Source organism: Thunnus albacares, chromosome 8 (genome assembly GCF_914725855.1).
Source record: "Thunnus albacares chromosome 8, fThuAlb1.1, whole genome shotgun sequence".
Lineage (NCBI taxonomy): Eukaryota > Metazoa > Chordata > Actinopteri > Scombriformes > Scombridae > Thunnus > Thunnus albacares.
Window position 1 is genome coordinate 29,231,803 of NC_058113.1, and position 20,311 is coordinate 29,252,113.

General features: G+C 39.8%; 1 long non-coding RNA gene across 2 annotated transcripts; it reads right to left on the reverse strand.

Annotated features, from left to right (window-relative positions):
- Window positions 1-2,104: 2,104 nt before the first annotated feature.
- LOC122986695 lies at window positions 2,105-19,667 on the reverse strand. Of its 2 annotated transcripts, XR_006404355.1 has the most exons (4): window positions 19,392-19,667; window positions 19,067-19,195; window positions 18,736-18,811; window positions 2,105-2,980 (listed from the first exon to the last, which is right to left on the reverse strand). It is a non-coding gene; the product is annotated as an uncharacterized LOC122986695 (long non-coding RNA). The 2 variants fall into 2 exon arrangements; XR_006404354.1 differs by lacking the exon at window positions 19,392-19,667 and having other exon boundaries at window positions 19,067-19,315.
- Window positions 19,668-20,311: the final 644 nt, after the last annotated feature.

The window sequence follows — 20,311 nt, forward strand, 5'->3', positions numbered from 1 at the left end:
CAATAGAGCTGACAGCCGCTGTAGAGGCTCTGTTGACTGAAGATGCTGCTGATGTTGTTGTTTTTTTTTTTTTCTTTTTTAAAGGAAGTGGGTGGGCCTTTCTCCAGAAATTTTATTTGCTTCTTGGATAGTGGAGAGCAAGAAATAGTGGAAGATAAGAAATCAGTACATATAATACTTTGATAAAATGCACATCAAGACACTGTTTACTTACTGGTGTATCGTTGCCTTGTGAGTCTGGAGACTGACGACATTAGAAGAATAAAAGAAACTCATGCATAATATAATTAACCATTTATGATTCTGCAAAACATTTATTGACAGTGTAAGTTGCTTATTAATAAAATTCCAGTAGTACCTTTCTAATCCCCTTCAAAGTGCTCTACAGTCGTCAACAAACAATAGCAGTAGGATTTCACTTTTTTCTTGTTCTTTACTCAAAATCTGTACATTGGAGCCTGAATCTGATCTGAAATATGAGAGTGAACAATGCCAACAACCCGTGGAACAACTTTAGCAGCAAAGGCTAGAGAACAGACAGCTGTTTGTGTGCATGTTCGAACAAACTGACATCATCACAAGGAGGAAGTAGAGGTAGCTTTGCAGATGGGTTCAGAGCAGGCCGAAGCCCTGGCTTTTGACTTACAGGGAACATTTTTACATACCTCAAGTTTTGGACATTATAACAGCACATAAATAACAGAAAATCACAAAAAGCATGATATGTCCCTTTCAAGGTGGATTTTTCCTTCAGCATTAGAAGTGAGGAAGCACTCTGGCCTCTTCCAACCCACGTAGAAGACTTCCTCTTTTGATCTCAACACGTCAGAGCTCACCGACACTGACACACACTCAGCTCCGTGTACGAACACACACAAACACACACACAGACACTAAATCATGTTAATTTTTCCTACTGAATGCTAACCATCGCCCTGGTTGTGCAGAAGAGAGACAGAGGGTCTAATCAGAGTAATGGCTCGATTAACTCACCACCGCTGACACACAGATGCACCCTGAGGCTCCTCAGACGCCCCTCCTCCCCCCCTCTCAGCACAACGTGTGTGTCCTGCTGTCAACATGACAGTAATGATGACGTATAACACATACACACACACACACACACACACACACACACACACAGGTACAGTATGTTTGCAGCACATGCATGTGTAAAAATATATAGATGCACGTACGCAAAGACACAGAGTCACCTGCTGCCTGGATTACATCTCTCTATCACCTGAACATCTGTTCCCTGTGGGAGGGCCAGTGTGTGTGTGTGTGTGTGTGTGTGTGTGTGTGTGTGTGTGTGTGTGTGTGTGTGTGTGTGTGGGTGTGCTTGTGCATCTATCTTTGTGAGGACCAGTTTGAGTTTTAAACCTTAGGAGTGAGGACATTTTTGGAAAGAGAAGACATTTTGGCTGCTCCTCACTTTCAAACCGTTAAAGGACAGTTTTGAGGATCAAGATTTGATTTTAGACAAGGCCAGAACTGGATTAAGGTTCAGTTTAGTGTACTAGCATGGGGCTAGGGAAGGCAATATGTCAACGATGGTCCTCACAAGAACAGAAGTATAAACGTGTGTGTGTGTGATCCTGACACTTAACATGGTTTTGGAAGCATTTTTCAGCTAAAATAGTGGACATTTCTTCCAAATTGTCTTCACAAATGTCTTGCTTAAGAGAAAAAAAAGATCAATTTGTCAATTTGAGTGAACTTTTAACCATCAGTTGCTTGAAATATTGATGATGAAGAAATTAATGTGGAGCTGAAACAATCAGTCATTTTGTCATTTGACAGAAACTTAGTCTGCAACTATTTTGATAATCATTTAATTGTCATTTTTCAAGCAAAAATGTGAAAAACATTCTCTACTTCCTGTTTTTGAATTATGAGGATTTGTGGCTTTTCTGTTTCATATCATTGTAAACTGAATATATTTGGATTTTGGACAAAACAAGACATTTAAAGACGTCACCTTGAGTTTTAGGAAACACTTTTCACTATTTTCTTACTTTTTGTGGAATAAACGATTAAGGGATTAATCGAGAAAATAACCAATAGATTAATTGATAATAAAAGTAATCACTAGTCACTGACCTTAATTAATTAATCATATTGCTTGTTAAGTTGGTGATTTACAAACTTATTCAACTGCAATGAAGTTTTGCTGATGTCCACCAAGATAAAAGCCTCAACTATAACAATTTTTTCAAATTTTATTTAGAATTTTGTGTAAAAAATTACAAAAAAAAAAAAAAAAAAAAGACAAAGCACCATCACTATTTAACAGACTGATTTCCTTTTTTTTTTGCATGGAAACTCAAAATATTGAATTGATTGTTATATGAAATCAAGAAAAGCTGCAAATCTTTATATGTTTAAAGCTGTAATTGTCTCAAAATAAAATAAAAAAACAAAATGTCAACTTTTCATCAGTAAAGAAAAACCTGTTTTCAGCTTTGTGACAGAGCATTTTTTCAGATAATCCTGCAGGTTTTAAATGTTTTTTTTTTTAGCTTAAGAAGGAGGAGAATTTCATCAACCCATAAAGGAACACCTAATCCTGCAGTTTATCTGGAGATGCATGGTTTTCACTGAACAGCCATGTATTGTTTTTTATCTTATTGATAATAAATTTTGAAAAATGACATCAGATTGTCATGTACATCACTAGTAATGTGAGTATATTTATTTTTCTGGGCTGACACGTTGGACCCTGGATGACTGACAGCAGGCACGCTTGTCACCCATCATGCTGTCAGTGTCGGCAGCTCTGGAGATGCTCCGTGTGGGAATGTTCTGGAAAAGTGAGGCCCTATCAGCGCTTTCACACCGGGGTCCTGTCACCTTCCTCAGCCGACACCAACAAAGCAGCCAGAGCCGAGAGCGTCATGGTGTGAAACAGACCTGCTAACTCATGTCGCTGGTTGATTAAAGGCTGCAGGACTCTGGTGTCTGAAACATCCACAATGATCTGGAAACGGGGAATGACAAACACACACCCATTCATCAAGAAATACTGTTGAGGTTTCATGGAGCCAAAAAGGAAATAAGAGTTTCTGACTGGTCTGTTGTAAAGTACCTGTTAAGTGATGAGAGAGTAGATAATACAATGATAATTATGTCCTGTAACGACAATTTTAATATGTTCCATATTTCTAGGTCACTTAGTCTGCAAACTATCTTAGTTTTGACTCATGTTCCACTGAATTAAATCCAACTTTCTGTATTTACGATTCCAGGACTCAGGGAAAACGCTGAATGTGGGTTTATTTCAAGGGTTTAAATCTCAGCCTGGTCCATTAGTGACTTAATGTTCTGTTATACTACATAACAGGTGATCACATAGTGCCATCGTAAGGTCAAAAGCTTGTTTTGATGGAAAATCTGCAGACTTCTCTACATCCTACCAAGGCAACGTTTTTCCCTTTTCCTCATTAGCTGCTAAATGCTCCACTATGTTCACCTGCTAGTCTACAGCTAACTGTGTCTGTTTGCCGTTTGGTGCTGAGCAGGTAGTGTACGGTGGGTTTTTAAAGCCTTTTCTCCGGAAACAGCTGCCTGCTGCGACCATAACGACACTATGAGAGTGGTGAGAGTGAACCGAAAAGTAAAGTTGCAGCCGGAAAGCTAAACAATGAGCTGAAACTCCCTATAAAGCTCAGCAAAACCAAGGAGATGGGAGCTGCAGAGTTGGGTGACATTCTCTCTGTAGGTACATCAATATGAGATGTGACTCTTCTCACATTACACACTGACCTCTCACAGAGTGGGATTATAAAAAACATTGACTACAGCCACTTTAAAGACAGAGTAATAGCAAGTATCAACATAATTTTAGGACACTATTCAGCGCAAGTGGACATGTCAGTGTTGTTTTTAGACAGTGTTTCCTTGTTGAGCCACTGTAGACGGATAATAACACAACACTGGGATTTATACATGCAAAAGACAGGAACTCTGGAAGAAACTTACTGGGTTTGGCGTATTCAGACTCCTGAAGACTCATATTAGCTGAATGTCAGAATACATTTTTCCACAGACACATTTTTTCACTTACAAAAGTTGAAATCGCTTCACAAAGGGGTATTTTTGTGTCCATGGCAAGAGGAGCAATCATCAAAAACCTCTTCAATGTAATGTGGGGATGTCAGTATGTTGACAATGATGTCTTCATTAAAAACAATCTAGATAGATCGGAAACTTGTAGGAGCAAGCTCAAGCAGCTCATGCTTAACTCTCAACTCCACCTTAAATTTACTGACAGGGCCACCATCCCTCGAGCACAGAGCACCATCACTACTTCACATACAAATTTTCCACTGTGCAGAAAAATGTCAGCCGTCTCTGGTTTTCTGTTTTCTGTCTCTGGAAGGTCAATTCACATCATCCATGCACACATCTTCCTCTTTGAAATACAAGTAGTATTAGTTTTTGAGTCATGCTATTTTATGCACGTCGTCTAAACTGACTGAGTAAAGCTGTAAATCTCTTTAAAACATCCTCTCACTGTGTAATCCGTCTTTTGTGCGTCTGTGTAACAAACAGAAGTGGTGCAGGCTTATGTTTTTAAGTAGGACTGAGGACGACTGTAGTTTAGCGGGTACATATGTGCAAAAGTGTGTGTGTGTGTGTGAGTCTGTACTCCATGTTAATCACGCTGTAGGGACAAACATCTGGTCCCCACAAGGTAAAACATTACATTTTAGGGGTAAGACTTGGGTTTTAGTGAAGGTGAGAGTTATGGTGAGGCACGCACTGGCAGGGAAATGAATATAAGTAAATTTGTGTGTATGCGTGTTTCTGACTTTGTGTATTTATGGGATTTGTATGTAACAATCCTATTGTAACAATCAAAGTCTGCGGATGGGCAATTGCAGATGTGAATGTATACAGAAGTTGAAAATGCTTCAACATGAGCAAAAAGTCTGGATTTAAACGTAAATGTTTGCAGCGCTACAGCCTTAATTACAGCCTGGTCATCGGTTTCACTTCTTAGTTTATTATAACACATGTATTTTATTCTGCTTCCTGCTTCATAAAGTGTGACAGTGTGAAGTTTGGACTCATTTAATTCCTATTTGCTCACAAGCTGTGGAATATTTATTATTTAATCCATTAAGTTGGGGAAAGTTTTTTTTTTTTATATATACCTCTTTACCTCTTACTCCCCCCATTCTGTGAGAATAATCTTAAAATTAGCTCATCCACACTGTTTCATAGTTTATTAAACTAATTTTATTATTTATATGAGAAAGTATACTTCTGCTGCAATGGAAATGTTACAGAAATGTTACTACACCTGACATACTCAGATTCCTGTCTTGCCTTTGCATAAATGTGACTCAGACAACATGTCAAATTGCCATCACATTTACATTATAAGGTGCATGTCTGAAAGGAGTTTTACACCTGGAAGCTGCTTAAATGGTGTTTTCCATCACCACAATTCACAACCTGGAGCTTCCCATAATAAGAGATGTGATGACACATCGCCCAACCACGAACAACAGCACTGCGAGCACCCCCTTCATCCCTGCAAGTATCTGGAACATGATTTAGTACCGCCCCGAAAGGGTGCCAAAATTCAGATCTTGTTGGAAGGCAGTGGAAACAAAAGCAGAACCCTGCTTAGCCACAAGTACTACAAGTTCAGTTAGTCCCACTAATGGAAAAACCGGCCCTGGACCTTTTGGTCACAGACCTGATCCTCGGTCGAAGGCGACAGTGATCACATGACAGCTGCTAGAAAGTTTTAAGTTAAGCAGTCTATTTTTATTTGACAAATATATTTATTGGCATTTTGAATTTCAGCACATTCAGACATATATAAATGTATCCCTCCCAAACACCCTTGTTCCTTCCCATCTCCCTCCTCTGTCCACTATCTTCACACAAAGTTTCCCAAAAATAAAATAAATAGCAGCAGTAATGAAATAACACAGACATTGCTTAGTAAACCAAGTACGTAGTTAACCTAAACAACAATTAAAAATAATGTAGAATATAATGAAAGAGAAAAAAGAAAGAAAGAAACATAAATCTCAACACAGCAATGGGTCATCAAGCTGGCACACAGAAGAAGCTGTACATTATCTGGTCATATCTTTCATACTGACTCGTCAAGGTCGCGTCTTGTTATTTTCCAGAAAATGTAAGAATTTCCACCACATTTTATAAAAGGTAGGACCAGGAAAGATTGGGTAGCTGGAGCGCTCCTCTCTCATAGGGTAGGTATGAAAGGGATAAGCCTAATCTTGGCCTCCTATTGTTCCAGAGAAAATTTGTAATAATCTTCTTAATTTTGGGAAAAAATTAGGGTGGTAGGTATTAAAATTAATACAGAAATTTAGGTAGGATATTCATTTTGATAATATTAATGCGTCCAATCAGGGATAAGGGGAGTAGCATCCATCTATTAATAGAATCTGTTACAGAGACTATGATTGGGTCGTATTTCATCGGAACCAGATCTTCTATTTCAGGTGTAATCTTTATTCCTAAGTATTCAAAACCTTCAAAAGATCAGTGTGAACAGGTGGATTCAGAAAAAGAATGTTAGATTTTGATCTATTCACCTTGTAGCCTGAAAATACATTAAATTGTGTAATAAGCTTTAGAGGAGTTGGCAGTGACACAGCCAGATTTCTCACAAATAGAACAATATCATCAGCATAAAGGATTTTCAGTGCCTCCAATTGTGATTCCTCTGATCTGAGAGTGCAAATGATTCAGATATTATGCTATTAGTCAATACTTCTGCAGATGGAATACTATAGAATTTATACAGTATTTTATATACAATATTTTTATATTTAACTTAAATATTTTTTATTTTTATCCACCTACAAAAATTCTAAATCCTAAAACAGGATATTACAGGATAGGGCCATTCCTCCCTGTCAAATGCCTTTTCAGCATCCAGGGATAGAATGGCTGTATCAGGTGCCCCCTTTCTTTCCTCTCTAGAATATTAATCAATCTCCTAATATTATTAAAAGCCTGTCTGTCCTTAACAAAACCGTTCTGATCGATGGCTACTGGAGAAAGCAGGTGGTCCTCAAGTCTTAAAACTATTCCCATAAGAGGTGGAAGCAGTTTCTCCTTAAAGGTTTTGTTAATGTCTATGGGGATCCTGCCTTCATGTTAGACATGGCTTCAGACACCTCCTATAGTTGTAGTGGGGCATCTACTTTAATTCTTTCTTCCTTAGATAAAGTGGGGAAATGTATCCCATCTAAAAATACTGTTTGGATCACAGGGAGGCCCTGACTCTGACTATAAATGACTGCAAAAAGTTTTAAATGAGTCATTAATTTCTTTAGGGTCTGAAGTTATATTTCGAGTTAAGCAGTCTAAACTGGCAACTTGACTTTTCTGTCAAACAACAAAGAGATTGATTTTTTTTTTTTTGATTTAAGATTTTCTTATTTACTTTGAGGCTTGAAGAAAATATATCAAAACATGTACATGTGGTTGTCAAGTTTTAAATACAATACAAACCCATAAAAAGAGGAGAATTGTCAGATCAAAAACTAGGCCAAAAACAGATGAAGAAAGTTTGTTTGTGTCTCTGTCTGTTCACTCACTGCTTTGAGTGTGTGCATGACAGTGTTTAGGTGTTGGTGTGCTTTTGTGCTCATGTTATTTTTCTGTTTATGTGTGTTTCTGCGTGTGTGTATGTGTGTGAACGAGAGACCGCAGACAGGGCGTCTGGATGTTGCTGAGAACTTCCAGAGCCTCGGAGCAGAGTGCCTGTCCCTCAACCACGCCGGCTCTGAAACACACTCAAGACAAGTTAATCCTCCAGAGCTCGGCTTTATCTGCACCCACCCACCAACCCCCGACTCCCTCTCTCCCTTCCTCTCCTCTTCTCTCCATCTCCCCCTCCCTCGCTGCCTCTCGCTCACACGTTCCCTCCTGTGATCGATCGCGTACTTTGCTCACACTCGTTCAACCCTCCATTTGTTTCCATGCAGATTATAAACGCCTCCATTTCTCAAACTGTCCACATCCACTTCTTCCCGCAAACATCTCTATGTGGTTAACATAGTGTGGGGTTTTCACTCCTTGTTTAGCTGCTCAGTCTGACATATGGATGAAAAGTATATGTGGCAAAATATATTTCTTTTCTCTGGTTTCCTCTATGGTTAATTTTGTAATTTTACAATATCAGATAACTTGATTTAGGTGTTTTAATTTAACTGAATCTTGTAAATGTTGCACAGGCATGGATGGATTACTGAACAGGCCTACTGGGCACAGGCCCAGGGGCCCCAACCAAATCCAATCCAATATATGTTTTACTTTAATTTTTCCATCATTTTGCAGCTACACAGCATACTGAGGCTAAAGAAACATTTTATTAAAACTGAATAAAACTACTAAAGAATTTAGATCAGTTTAACAGCAGAACAGCTCTGCTGCATCTCAGACTTTCATTGATGGTTTCCTGTAATATTTTGTATATTGTACTGTAGTAGTTAGTATAATAACTGTACAGAGGAGTGTCAAGAAGCTTTGGACAGGAGTTAGAAAGCCTCTCTCCATATCCATTGTAAACAAAATACTGAAACAACAGCAGCACCTGAAAATTGTAGTTCACCTGCAAAATGAAAGAACTCAAAACGTCTATAAACAACACGGCCACATCATCTTGTTCCTATATAGGAGGGGTGCGGGGCCTTTTACATGTTTTTTTACCAGGGGCCCATTGTCTCATTATCCATCTATGTGTACAGGTATTGTGATATAACATATTAAAATTAGCAGCAAGTCCTCCAAATTAAACAACCAGGTGACTCCAGAGTGACCGATAGGAGTGTTTTCTAATCTGGTGCCCCTGTTGTCAGGACAACATAATTTGTCTTTCCAAAACCGTTAAAAATCACTGTTAAAAAATGATTATGTTTTATGATGTGACAACACTGTAGTTACACCTAACGTAACGTTTTTGCACAAAAAACACTTTAGGGAAAGATTGTGGTTTGGGTTAAAATGATCACTTTGTTAAGGTTAGAGAAACGTGGTGTGGGTTAAAGTTACTACGTCCTTACAGTTAGGTGACCTTTGTTGTCATGGCTACAATAATAACCATGGAGTTAAGGTTAGATAGTTGCGATTTTTAAAAAAACTGCCCCGACTCGCAGTTGGAAACAGGAAATGAACCTGTGGTGAAGTCCACTGTTGGCTTAATGCCTCCATCCACCTCCATCCTCTGAATGAGGAAATTTGTCAACTTATATATATATATATATATATATATCATGTGACCCGCACCACTGCTCTGGGTCATAATTACTGGGTCAAATTAGGCCGCTAGATGGCATCTGTCACTCAAACGTGACTATAGTTTCTTTTTGGATGACTGCCATTACGACCTATTGTATCGTTTTTCTAAAACTGATATGATTTCAGGTCAACTTTTGCTTTTGACTTCCAGCCTTCTTATTATTTATCTAACTTTTTGGTCATATTAAATAAAACAAAAACAGACACAATTTGTCTTATTTACATAAGTTATATACCAGCAAGGTGTAACTGTAATATGTTACATCATTCTGCACTTGGAAGTGTTAATAAAGAATCAACTTTATTCAACAAGGTATGCTAACTTTTCCTTGTTACTAATGTTTACTGATATGACCGTTATTGTGTTTGCACTGAGCCACTAGCGGTACATGCACGTGCCATATGACATGACTCTAACTGGCTTTCACATCTCACAGAGTTTGTGAGTTAAAACCCATGAACAGTGTTGTTCACTGCGAGGATCAGCAGCTCGACCCTCCTGACCTTTACCATCTCTCAAGGTGGGAGAAGAAACATCAGTCTCCTGTTTCAGGACATTTTCAAAAACCAAAGACCAAAGAAGTTTTTCTTCTTCTTGTGGAAGGCTCCTTTAAAACAGTATCAAGTTGATCAACACTAATGATGAGACTAAGATTGTATTTCTCAACTTTAAGTCTGGTGTCAGTTTTCTAAACGTGGCGTTTATATATTTCTTGTTTCAAGAATAGATGAATTTGAATTTCTGAATTTTTCAAGTCAGGTTGAGTCTGAATTGTGTGAGCTCATGACAGCCTTCAGAAGACATTATCATCACGCACTAAAAATGATAATTTGATCATAATTTTAACTTGACCTTGTCCCTGAGCAGCACTGTAAATTTATGGAAATTTAGCCCGACATTAAAAACGTTTCCAGGATATTTTGGTCCCATTTTCCAAGAGTTTTTTCATGACTGGAAAGCTTAAAGCATGAAGGTTTTTCAGGTTTTCCACCCTGTACTGTACACGTATGTGGAGAAACCTGCAAGCTGCAATGTTGGTTAAATGTTAAGTGAAACCTTCCAGCCCTGGAAACCTGCCACTGCCACATTTTCTTCAATTTCCATCCCAAATCATCACTGAAGAACAACCCATGCTTCTCTTCAAGACACATTTTTTCGCAGATACGTGCTCTCCCTCGCCTGACGACAACGTATCGAAGAAAGATGGTCGGATTAGTGGCTTGGCCCTCGTGTCTGCGTGCGGCTTGTCCAAAGATAGGTCACATGACCCGGTGACCTATCCTTCTGCAGAGAGTGCTGTCTGTCAGCGCAGACGGGCTGGGATGCAGAGCTCAGCCTCAGACTCTCTCACACCATCCCAGAGCTGGATGCCTGAGGATTAAAGTGTGTGCTGAGTGGTAGATCTGTTTTGTTTCTCTAATGCGCTAAGTACTTGTGAGCAGCGTGGGGTGCATGTTGGGAGAAAATGTGTGTGCGGTTTTCATGATATTCAGAAGTGTGTTTGTGTGTTTTTTAAATGGTTTGACTGTATAAGTACCTGGGAATTCTGTCAGTAATAAATACAGTGAGGCTTAAGTGCGTGTAAACACGTCTGCAGTACCAGACTGTGAAACGCTCTCCTGTGGATGGAGGGAGTGGGGAAAATCAAGCAAGTTTAGTGCCACATATATCTGTCTCTCTGATGTTTTTTATGTATGAGAAACCCAATAATAAAACTCATACGCTTAACTCCAGCTATTCATGACGATATCCTGTTTGAGACCTAGTTCTCTGGTTTCTGGCTTTAGGAGAGAAAATTCTTGTGTTCATAAATATTGACTTGGACATCCTGATCTGATACATAATACACAGCAAGTGATGTTCCTCTGTGATCAAGTAGCAAAATGAAAACAAGATGCTTTCATGCAAGCTTGCTCACAAGAACAATGCTAACATGCTGACGTTTAGCAGGTATAATGTTTACCATGTTGAGATATTTCAGTCTGGACCAAAAGTAGTGAACAAACCTACTGACTGACATTGTTCTCCCTGGAGCCTTGAGGCTAGCAAGACTCTCTGTGAAGGTGAAATACAGAAATGTAATTGATTTAAGTGTGTGGGATAAATCATTTCTTTTTAATATTTCCAAAAGTGTCACAAATTTGACATTAGGTTGTATGTCGCTTAAAAGTTTTGAAAGAACAAAATGGAAAATGGAAAAGCCAAAGTTACTGGTGGCTGTTTCAACTTTTTGTTTGCAGTATCCAAGTATCTGACATTTTTGTCAGTTAAATTGGTTAGAAATCGACATTTTCTTAATTTTTTATTTCTTCAGTACGGTGTGATACGATGAACTGTAGGTGAGTTTGTCGACTGCAAAGTTATGATAACACACATCATGCAGAGGATACACTTAATATCATCCTAGAAATGTCCAAGTTTTCTTTTCTGCAAAATATCATGATAAAAGACAAACAATAGCAACCATCTCTCAACTTAACTCTGTGAGGAAAAGGTGACTTGAGCACTAGTGGTTGAAAGTAACTAAGTACATTTACTCAAGTACTGTACTTAAGTACAGTTTTAGGTACTTGTACTTGAGTATTTCCATTTGATGCTACTTTATACTTCCACTCCCCTACATTTATTTGACAGCTTTAGTTACTTTTCAGATGAAGATTTGACACAATGGATAATATAATAAGTTTTTAAAATACAACACATTGTTAAAGATGAAACCAGTGGTTTCCAACCTTTTTGGCTTTTGACGTCTTACAAAAAGCAGTGTGTAGTTGGGGTCACATTTCAGATGTGTATGAGTTGTTAACAGCTCCACCAAATAGTGATTTTTCCTTCTAAACTTCTCACATGGTTTCATTTCAATAAATGTTCAAATGATCCAAAATTATCAGAGTTTTGTTTTTTCTTCTTTCCTCTCCCATTAATCATCTCACGACCCCTCAGGTTTATCTGGTGACCTTTTGACTGTTTTCTTTGTATTCTTTGATTTTTTATTTATATAATGTGTGTGCTTTGCGTTTTTATTGTTACACTGCTGCACAACCAACTGTCCTTTGGGGACAAATAAAATAATTATTGATAACTGAAATGAAATTAAACATAAATGGCATAATGTTTGATTTGAAGTTGCTCCACAGCTTATTTTCTCCCACGTGCTACAGTTTTTATTGACTCAACCTGAGGTAATTTATTTGGAAATAACCACCCTCAGAATCTATTCATAGAGTTCATGTGGTAATCTGATGAAATAATGTGTAAATTTGCTGAAGCGGTATCATCCTGTTCCTGTCTGCACAGCTGTACTTGCTCCATGGCTCCAGTGTCATCTCCATTCCTTCCCCTCGGGGCTGATACTGAAGACCGTCGACCTATTCAAAGCATTTACTGTGTCAAGGTGCAAAGTGGGCTGCCATTCTCACCCAAATCCTCCCAAAGCTCCCTTCTCTTTCCCGGGCCAGGCCTATGGATAGGCAGGCCAGTCCCCACAGGTGCAGCCTGGAGAAGATGACAGCCTCTCTTCAGCAGGGCTTAGCTCCTCTTGTGTGGCTTTGAGGCTCTCAGAAGTGGATTCCCCCGAGGCCGTAGTTGCAGTTACACCCTTAACAACACAGGTACTGTTATGCTGTCGACCACACCGTTTAGATCCGCAGAGATGAATACCAAAACGGGACATACAGCAATTTGTGCCGCAGATACAACGGACATGTTTGCTTTTTCAAGTGAGTGGATAACCGGGTGCCAGCAGCTCTCTCCAATCATCTTTCTTTGAAACTGGTTCGTCTGTTAACACCCTGCAGACGTGCGTTCGCTCACTGAGGAGGTGTGAACACCAAGGTATAACCTGAGAGATCAAAGGTAAAATGGTTGTCAAGTGGTTTAAGTCATGGCTTGTCTGTGACCTCATTGAACAGAGGCATTATTACACACTCAAAATGAACGTGCTGAAGGAAATCTTTGAGTGCAAGACACTTGAGCACTCTTCTCTTGGTAGCAAATCACAACCTGATGTTAATCATTAAACCTGCAAAAGTGTGCAAAAGAGGAATTAAATTACGTGACCTTTCTCTCGTCTCCTGTCCTTTTAACACATAATACAACTTATTTAGATTTTGTCCAATCATCTTACCATGCTACAGATATATTTACAAAAGGCATTTCCAAAATTTCCTGAGATTATATATGAACTCAACTTCTCTATACTTTTCTCATGAGAGTCACACCAACAAAGTTTCAATTGATAATCAGCTTCTTTAAAGCTTTATTAGTAAATTTTAGTCTTGTTAGTGGCTTGATGTCTGAGATGGCAATACTGACCAGCCATTCTGTTGGTCCATCACTGAAATATCTCAACTATTTGAGGGACTGCCGTGATATTTGGTAAAGATATTGAGCATCATTTTGTAGCTAGCAGTCCAGCTCCAAAGATGATCAGTGAGTCAACATCCGTGGTCATCCCAGGGAGAGGTCTTATGTTGGCAAGCCGTTTGGTAATTAATAAGACATAATTCCTTTTGAAAGATAAGCCTAGTTCAAACCGGTTGTACTATGTTTTAACAGAGGCCAATACTGTCTGTTCTAAGCTACTTCACCATATAACTCTACTAACGCACACTCCGGAGGCTGGGTGGTCTCGAAGACAAGGGACAGGAAGTCAACGTCTCCTCATTGACTCATAAAAACTGGCATAGGCTAAACAACTGCCCATAATGAACGTCATCCTACTTCCCCTGGCATGAATGAGCAAAAGTATGAAAGGGCGAACTCGTTACTGCTTGGCAGTTTTTAATGGTGACTGATTGTTTTGTTTGACGCCTGGTGTTTTGTTTAGGAAGAAAAAGTTTTCCGGGTCAATACCGTGTGTTGAGCTGGTGGCAGTTCCCACTCGAGAGCTTTTGTCCTGAACTTGACAGATTCTCATCCATCTTGGAAGAAAAGTAGAGACAGTTTGAGATCCGTATGGCTGAGTCACCACCGCCTCACCACCGCCCACCGGAAACACTGACGATCAACATCCTGTGAAATGGGCCAAAGATAGGAGCAAGCGTTCTTGTGCGTGCTCAGTGATGTCTGCTTTACACGGAACTACTCTCCAGAGACTGAAAACGTGATAATTGTTGTTAATTCTTCAGCCATTTCTAACATACCCAAACTCTTTGTGGTAAAGAAACATGTTACCCAGCGCAACGGTGTGGCTCACTTTAATAGTTTTTGGACAACAATGGCGGTCTACGGTACAGAGGAATACAACATATCTTAGCTGTGGATTCACACACATACTTGTTGGTTTGGCTCTGCACATCTGTTGACAAGAAAAATATGAAAATCACTAGCTTCATCTCTTAACAAAGGAGACTGTCTGCCATTTTGTTGTTTGTACATGAAACATCCCATTTTTACAGTAATTGTTTAGTTCCCTCTTTGCTCTGCTTGCCACAGTGTGCAACTGTATCTCTACCAGCGTTCATTCACATGCACAACAACAATTAGGTTCTGCTCACAGTTTCTCTTGGCACAATGCAGGTATCCCAATGTTGTGGGAATATCCTAGAAAAGTCACTGTCAAGAGCCATGTTGGCTTTAGTGAAGAGAAATTTCACCATAGCTTGTCTGATGTGCAACAAAAAAATGTGTGTGAGCCAGTTTGTATTTGTATCCTACATTTCTATCATACCACGACAAGGACTGTGCTGCTCTTCAGTTTCTTGTGTTACTGTGTCCGTTATCTGTGTTTAATATTACTCTCAGTTATTTTGTGTGCAAATTTGTGATACCATTTTATGTCTTTGAGCTGCTGACCATATCACCTCTGCTGGATTCCACTTTTCTCATCAGCACAACAGATATTTTTGAGACTTTAAAAAGTTTTCAACATGTTTCAGCAACCCAAACAGTGGCACACTAACTTAACACACACACACACACATTATAATGCTAACATAAAATTCATTTTGGAAAACAAAAACACTGAGATTGAATTTGTGGTTTTTCTTCAAAGTAAAGTCTGTGTGTGGGGGGTGACATCGAGAAACGTGAGGAATGCTAACAGACTGTTGGTCTTTATTTGGTCTGGCTCCGGCTGTTATCTGCTTCTGCCTCTCACAACCGAACCTTGTGTTTGCTACGACCAATCACAGCCCGGTTTCAACTCTGACCGCTGAGAGAGCCAATCCAAACGGAGGCAGAGCAAAAACAGAAATAATCTTCTTGTTTACCTGTGAATGAGGAATCAGGTGTAGACAATAATAATATGTTCAAAAGAATGTAGTTCGCGATAAGACGAGAAAGTGACGGATACAAACAGTCGGCATCTTGATATATCACAGGACATGTGTGTGAACATGCACTCACTGAATACCTGTGCAATCTAATGCAATCCAATACAAAAGCCCTCCCATAAATTCTTTACGAAGCTTATACATTTTAATTTTTTGTTGACATTGTCAGAAAGGTGATAATTCTACTTTATGTATATTATTGAGGTCATAGTGGGTGGTGGTGGTGCACTGGAGTGCATTATATTGCAAAGTGTTCCTCCCCATTAACATACATGAGGGAAGCAAAATATTAGGAACATTTTTCAAGATAATGCAGTCCAGTAAACCAACCACCACCCACTACGACCTCAATAATAAACATGAAGCAGAATTATCACCTTATCATCTGTTTTTAAGGATTTAATATTCTTGAGTGTCATGTAATGAAACCAGTCCTGTATATTTTTTTCCCCCCTCAATCACCAGAAACAGCGATTGATGACATCATCAGATAGGACCCGAGCTAATCGTGGTTTGTTGTCAGTGAGCAGCAGCTGTGGCGGCGGCGGCGGCAGCGTGGTGTGCCGTGTTGCATCAGACTTGGAGCCGCATGGCTGCTCAGAATCTGGCTCTGTGAGGCCGCAGCAGTGTTTATGGAGCCGGGCTGGAGATTAGGATGACTGCACACACACACTCTCTCTGTCTCTCTCTCTCTTTCTCTCTGGGTTTCCACTCTCCTCCTCTCAGACTGCTCGCCATGAACACTCGTTGCACCCCTCCTCTTTTTTTTTTCAGGGGGTCCCCTTATCGAAGGCCTGGAGACTGGAGCAGTATCTATCTACACATGTGGGGAGGATGTGTGTGTGTGTGTGTGTGTGTGTGTGCGCGTGTGTGAGTGAGTGAGTAACAGAGAGAGAGATTGAAGTGCTAGCGGCTGACTTGAAAAGGGTCAGAGCGTTAGATATGGCTGTCGCCAGCGCCGTCATGCTTTGGAAACTCCAACGCAACCCAACAAGGCATCATGGGAGGAGTTCACCGCCGCTTTATCGCAACACTGGGGCAATATTCACTAATGCTGCTGAAACATGCACCCATGGGGTGATGACCTCATATTGGCAAAATGTGTCAGCTTTTCAGGAGCAGAAGTTGAAACATCGTCAGTTTGAAAACGGCCACTGAGAGTTTTAAATCTTCATTATTTGTGGTTGTGAGGGCTTCACGTGGCAGAGATATGAAGGTCAAAGCAGAGCCGCCGCACTAGACAGGTCATACATGTTTAGAGTATCATGGGGTTATGTACATATACAGTACATGACCACCAGTGTGTGTGTGTGTGTGTGTGTGTGTGTGTGTGTGTTTGATAAGGAGCAGGGTGATGGCGCCATGTTGATCCTCCTCTCAACAAGGCAGCAACAGTTCCCATGCTGTCCACATCTTTTAATGAGTGCATGTGTGTGTGTGTGTGTGTGTGTGTGTGTGTGTGTGTGTGTGTTTGTCTGTTTTGTGTGTTTGTTGGTACAAGTGTGTGTGAGTTTTATGCAGGAAGTGCCTCTGTGCATGTGTGCATCTATTTAGGTGTGTTTTTAATTATTAGTTAATGAGCATTTAAATATCTCTGTCAGTGTCTGCAACTAGAGCTGCAACGACTAGTAGATTAATCGATTATTTGTCAACTATTAAATTAATCACCAACTATTTTAATAACTGATTGAATTATCAATTTCTAGCTTCTCAAATGGGAATAACTCCTGGTTTCTTTAGTCTTTGACAGTAAACTGAATATCTTTGAGTTGTGGAATGTCAGTCGAGACATTTTATAGACCAAACATTTAATCAATTAATGGAGAAAATAATCGAGTGATTAATCGATAACGATGATAATCGTTAGTCCCCCTAATCAATTAATTAACTAATCATTGCATCTCTAGTGTATACAGTATGTCTCTGTGTGTGTGTTCTCTGTGAATGTGTTGTTCAGAGGATGTTTGTGTTTCTGTATGTTTTTTAAATTGTGTGTGTGTTCATGTAAGCCTGCATGTGCGTGTGTGTGTGTGTGTGTGTGTGTGTGTGAATCTAGTCAAAAGATGCCAAGCCTATCTCTTAGTGTGTGTGTGTTTGTGTGTGTTGTCTCCAGAGAGAGGCATTCTGATACTATTGTTAGTGAAATCTAATCTGTGTGTTGTATTGGGTTGGGGGGTGGGGGGTAGGGGGGGGTTTGGGTACAAGGGGGTGGTGCGCGTGTGTGTGTGTGTATGTTTGTGTGTGTGTGTGTGTGTGTGTGATGTTGGTTTGGAGGACATTGTGCTGAGCTCGGGTCTTCAGCAGCCTCTTTCTCCATTAATGCTCCATTAGCCAAATTAGAGGCCTAATTGGGGAGGCGAGGAGAGCTATGCGCTCCTAAAGGGAATGTGTGTGTGTGTGTGTGTGACTGTGTGTGTGTTGGGTCATTTACTGTAAAGGCAGACATCTAAAGGGACGTTTCATCTCAGACTGGAGGGCTGTGAATGGATAAAGGTGCAATGTTGCATGAGAAATGTTGAGCTGTTTGGCTGAATATTAGATGGATCAGAGTTCTGACGACAGTTGCTGATGCTAACAGACTGTCCCAATCCTAAAAGGGCTGGTGGCTGCCAATTTGATTAGCAGGTTATTAGCTAATTAGCTAGCTACTTACTGTGCTTGTTGCCCTCAAGGCCCGGTGGAGGGGAGGTAAACTGGATGAGACACAGGGAAGGTGTGTACTTAATTGTGTGTGTTTGGGTGTGAGTGAGTGTGCAAGCGTAAGAGAGTGAAGAGGAGGAAATAATTTGTGTTTGCAAGGCACAGAGAAGAGATTGGTTTTGTTTCCATGAAGTGACTGTTAAAAAATTTCAACACTTTTGAGAAGAATTCAGGTCCACGAGCCAGAAATATCATGGTTACGTACAACCTGACACCCTTCTCTTGTTATTCTTTTTTATTTTATGGACTCTCTGGTGGAGTCGAGGCATGTGATGGTGAGGGGAAGCATGAATTGCTTTGTTTCCAGTTGAATCAAGGTGTATTTCAAAAATCTGTTTCTGTTGGCCCTCTTCCAATCCAGAGGGTGGTGGTAATGCACCTAAAGTAGCTTGGTGACCAGTGTTGGGCACATTACTTGAAAAACAACAACCATATTACTCATTAAAAAAGTAATCACATTACTTGTTACTTTGCTTTTGTTAATCAGCCCTCAGCCTCATCAAAGGTGGCTTTAAAAAACTTCTGCACAGTCCATCTTCTGTATTTAACACATGCAGAAAAATAAAAGGAGATGTTACAGTTTAACAAGCAGCCGACAGTTTGGAGATATTTACTGACCATCAACAGCTATCTTAACGTTAACTGCTCTGTTCTCACAGCCTCCAACTCTGAACTAAACCAGCTGATTCATGAATGTAGCCTACCAGAGGCTAACATAGCAAGCAAGCTAGCAAGCCAGCTAGCAAGCCAGCTAAGAAGACACAACATGAAAATAAGACAACTTTGGACTTACTTGATGTTACATTTCTCCTCTTTTGGTGGCAGCTAACCACATCCCATCACCAAGGTAGCACGTTCGAGGCCAGTCTATCCACTGAAAGCACAAACTGATATCAACCCTCCATCAAACTAACCAGGAAGACTGCAAACAAGTGGTCAATGTAACAGAGCATTACTGGGAGTAACTGCAATGTAATTACTGAACTTCAAGTTGTGATTGCTTACACTATTGTTACCAGAAAAAGTAAACACTAATGTGTTAATGCCCAAACCAGAAGAAGAATAACATTCAGCAGTTTAGTTGCAACGGTAACAGTTAAGCTAGCTAACTAACTCACCCATACAGATCATTCAGTGTTTGCACTGATCTGGGATCTAAGCGTTACAAAAGTACATTATGTCTTCTGGATTATTGTATCTGTTAAAATCACTGGAGTCGCTTTCTTCCTTTCTTTCCTTTTTTTTCCTTCCTGTTGTTTTAATGTCACAGGAAAAAAGATTGTTGTTTCAGTGTCACTTCGGCTGCCATTATCACATAGGGACAGACGGGACGGACCCTGTGAGTGGCTGCTTCCAGAGTGCTTGCAGACATAGTTAGGGGAGGAACAAAGATTATGTATATGTCTTGAACAGACTGATGAATTTACACCTTTTCACAGACCTCCTGAGGTGGATTGAACAATTGAACAATTTAAATCTGTCTTGGATGCAGTTTTTGATATGTGATAGCCATCCGATCCACAACAGTCTTTTAGAAAATGACTAAACTGCAACTGCAAATACGTTTTGAAGGACAAGTAATGCTGCTAAAATTATGTTTTCTATAAAATATTGCCTATTTGGCAGGTCACAAAAGTGTTGATAAAATGCTCAGTGACAACAAATTTCTTTTCTTTTTTTTTCACCAAAAATATCTGATCTTGCAGCACAATATTCCCATGTGGTGACTACAGCAATATTAAACTTTTTTGTGGTTCTGGAAAGATGATGCTCTTAGTTTAATACTGGAAAAACTCTGCAACTTGAAGCACAACATGTTTATTAAAATTTAAACAAAAACACAGTCTCTAACTAACCTTAACCAAAGTGCTTTTGTTGCTTAAACCTAACCACACAGGACTCTCCAGTATCAACGTCCTGTGTTTTGTACACCAGTCATCCACTCTGATATCCTCCCTCTGACTTCAGTTTGGTGCATAAATGTAGTGTTTCATTCTTACGAAAAAACTTACTTGTGAACATAATCCAGGCAGAGATC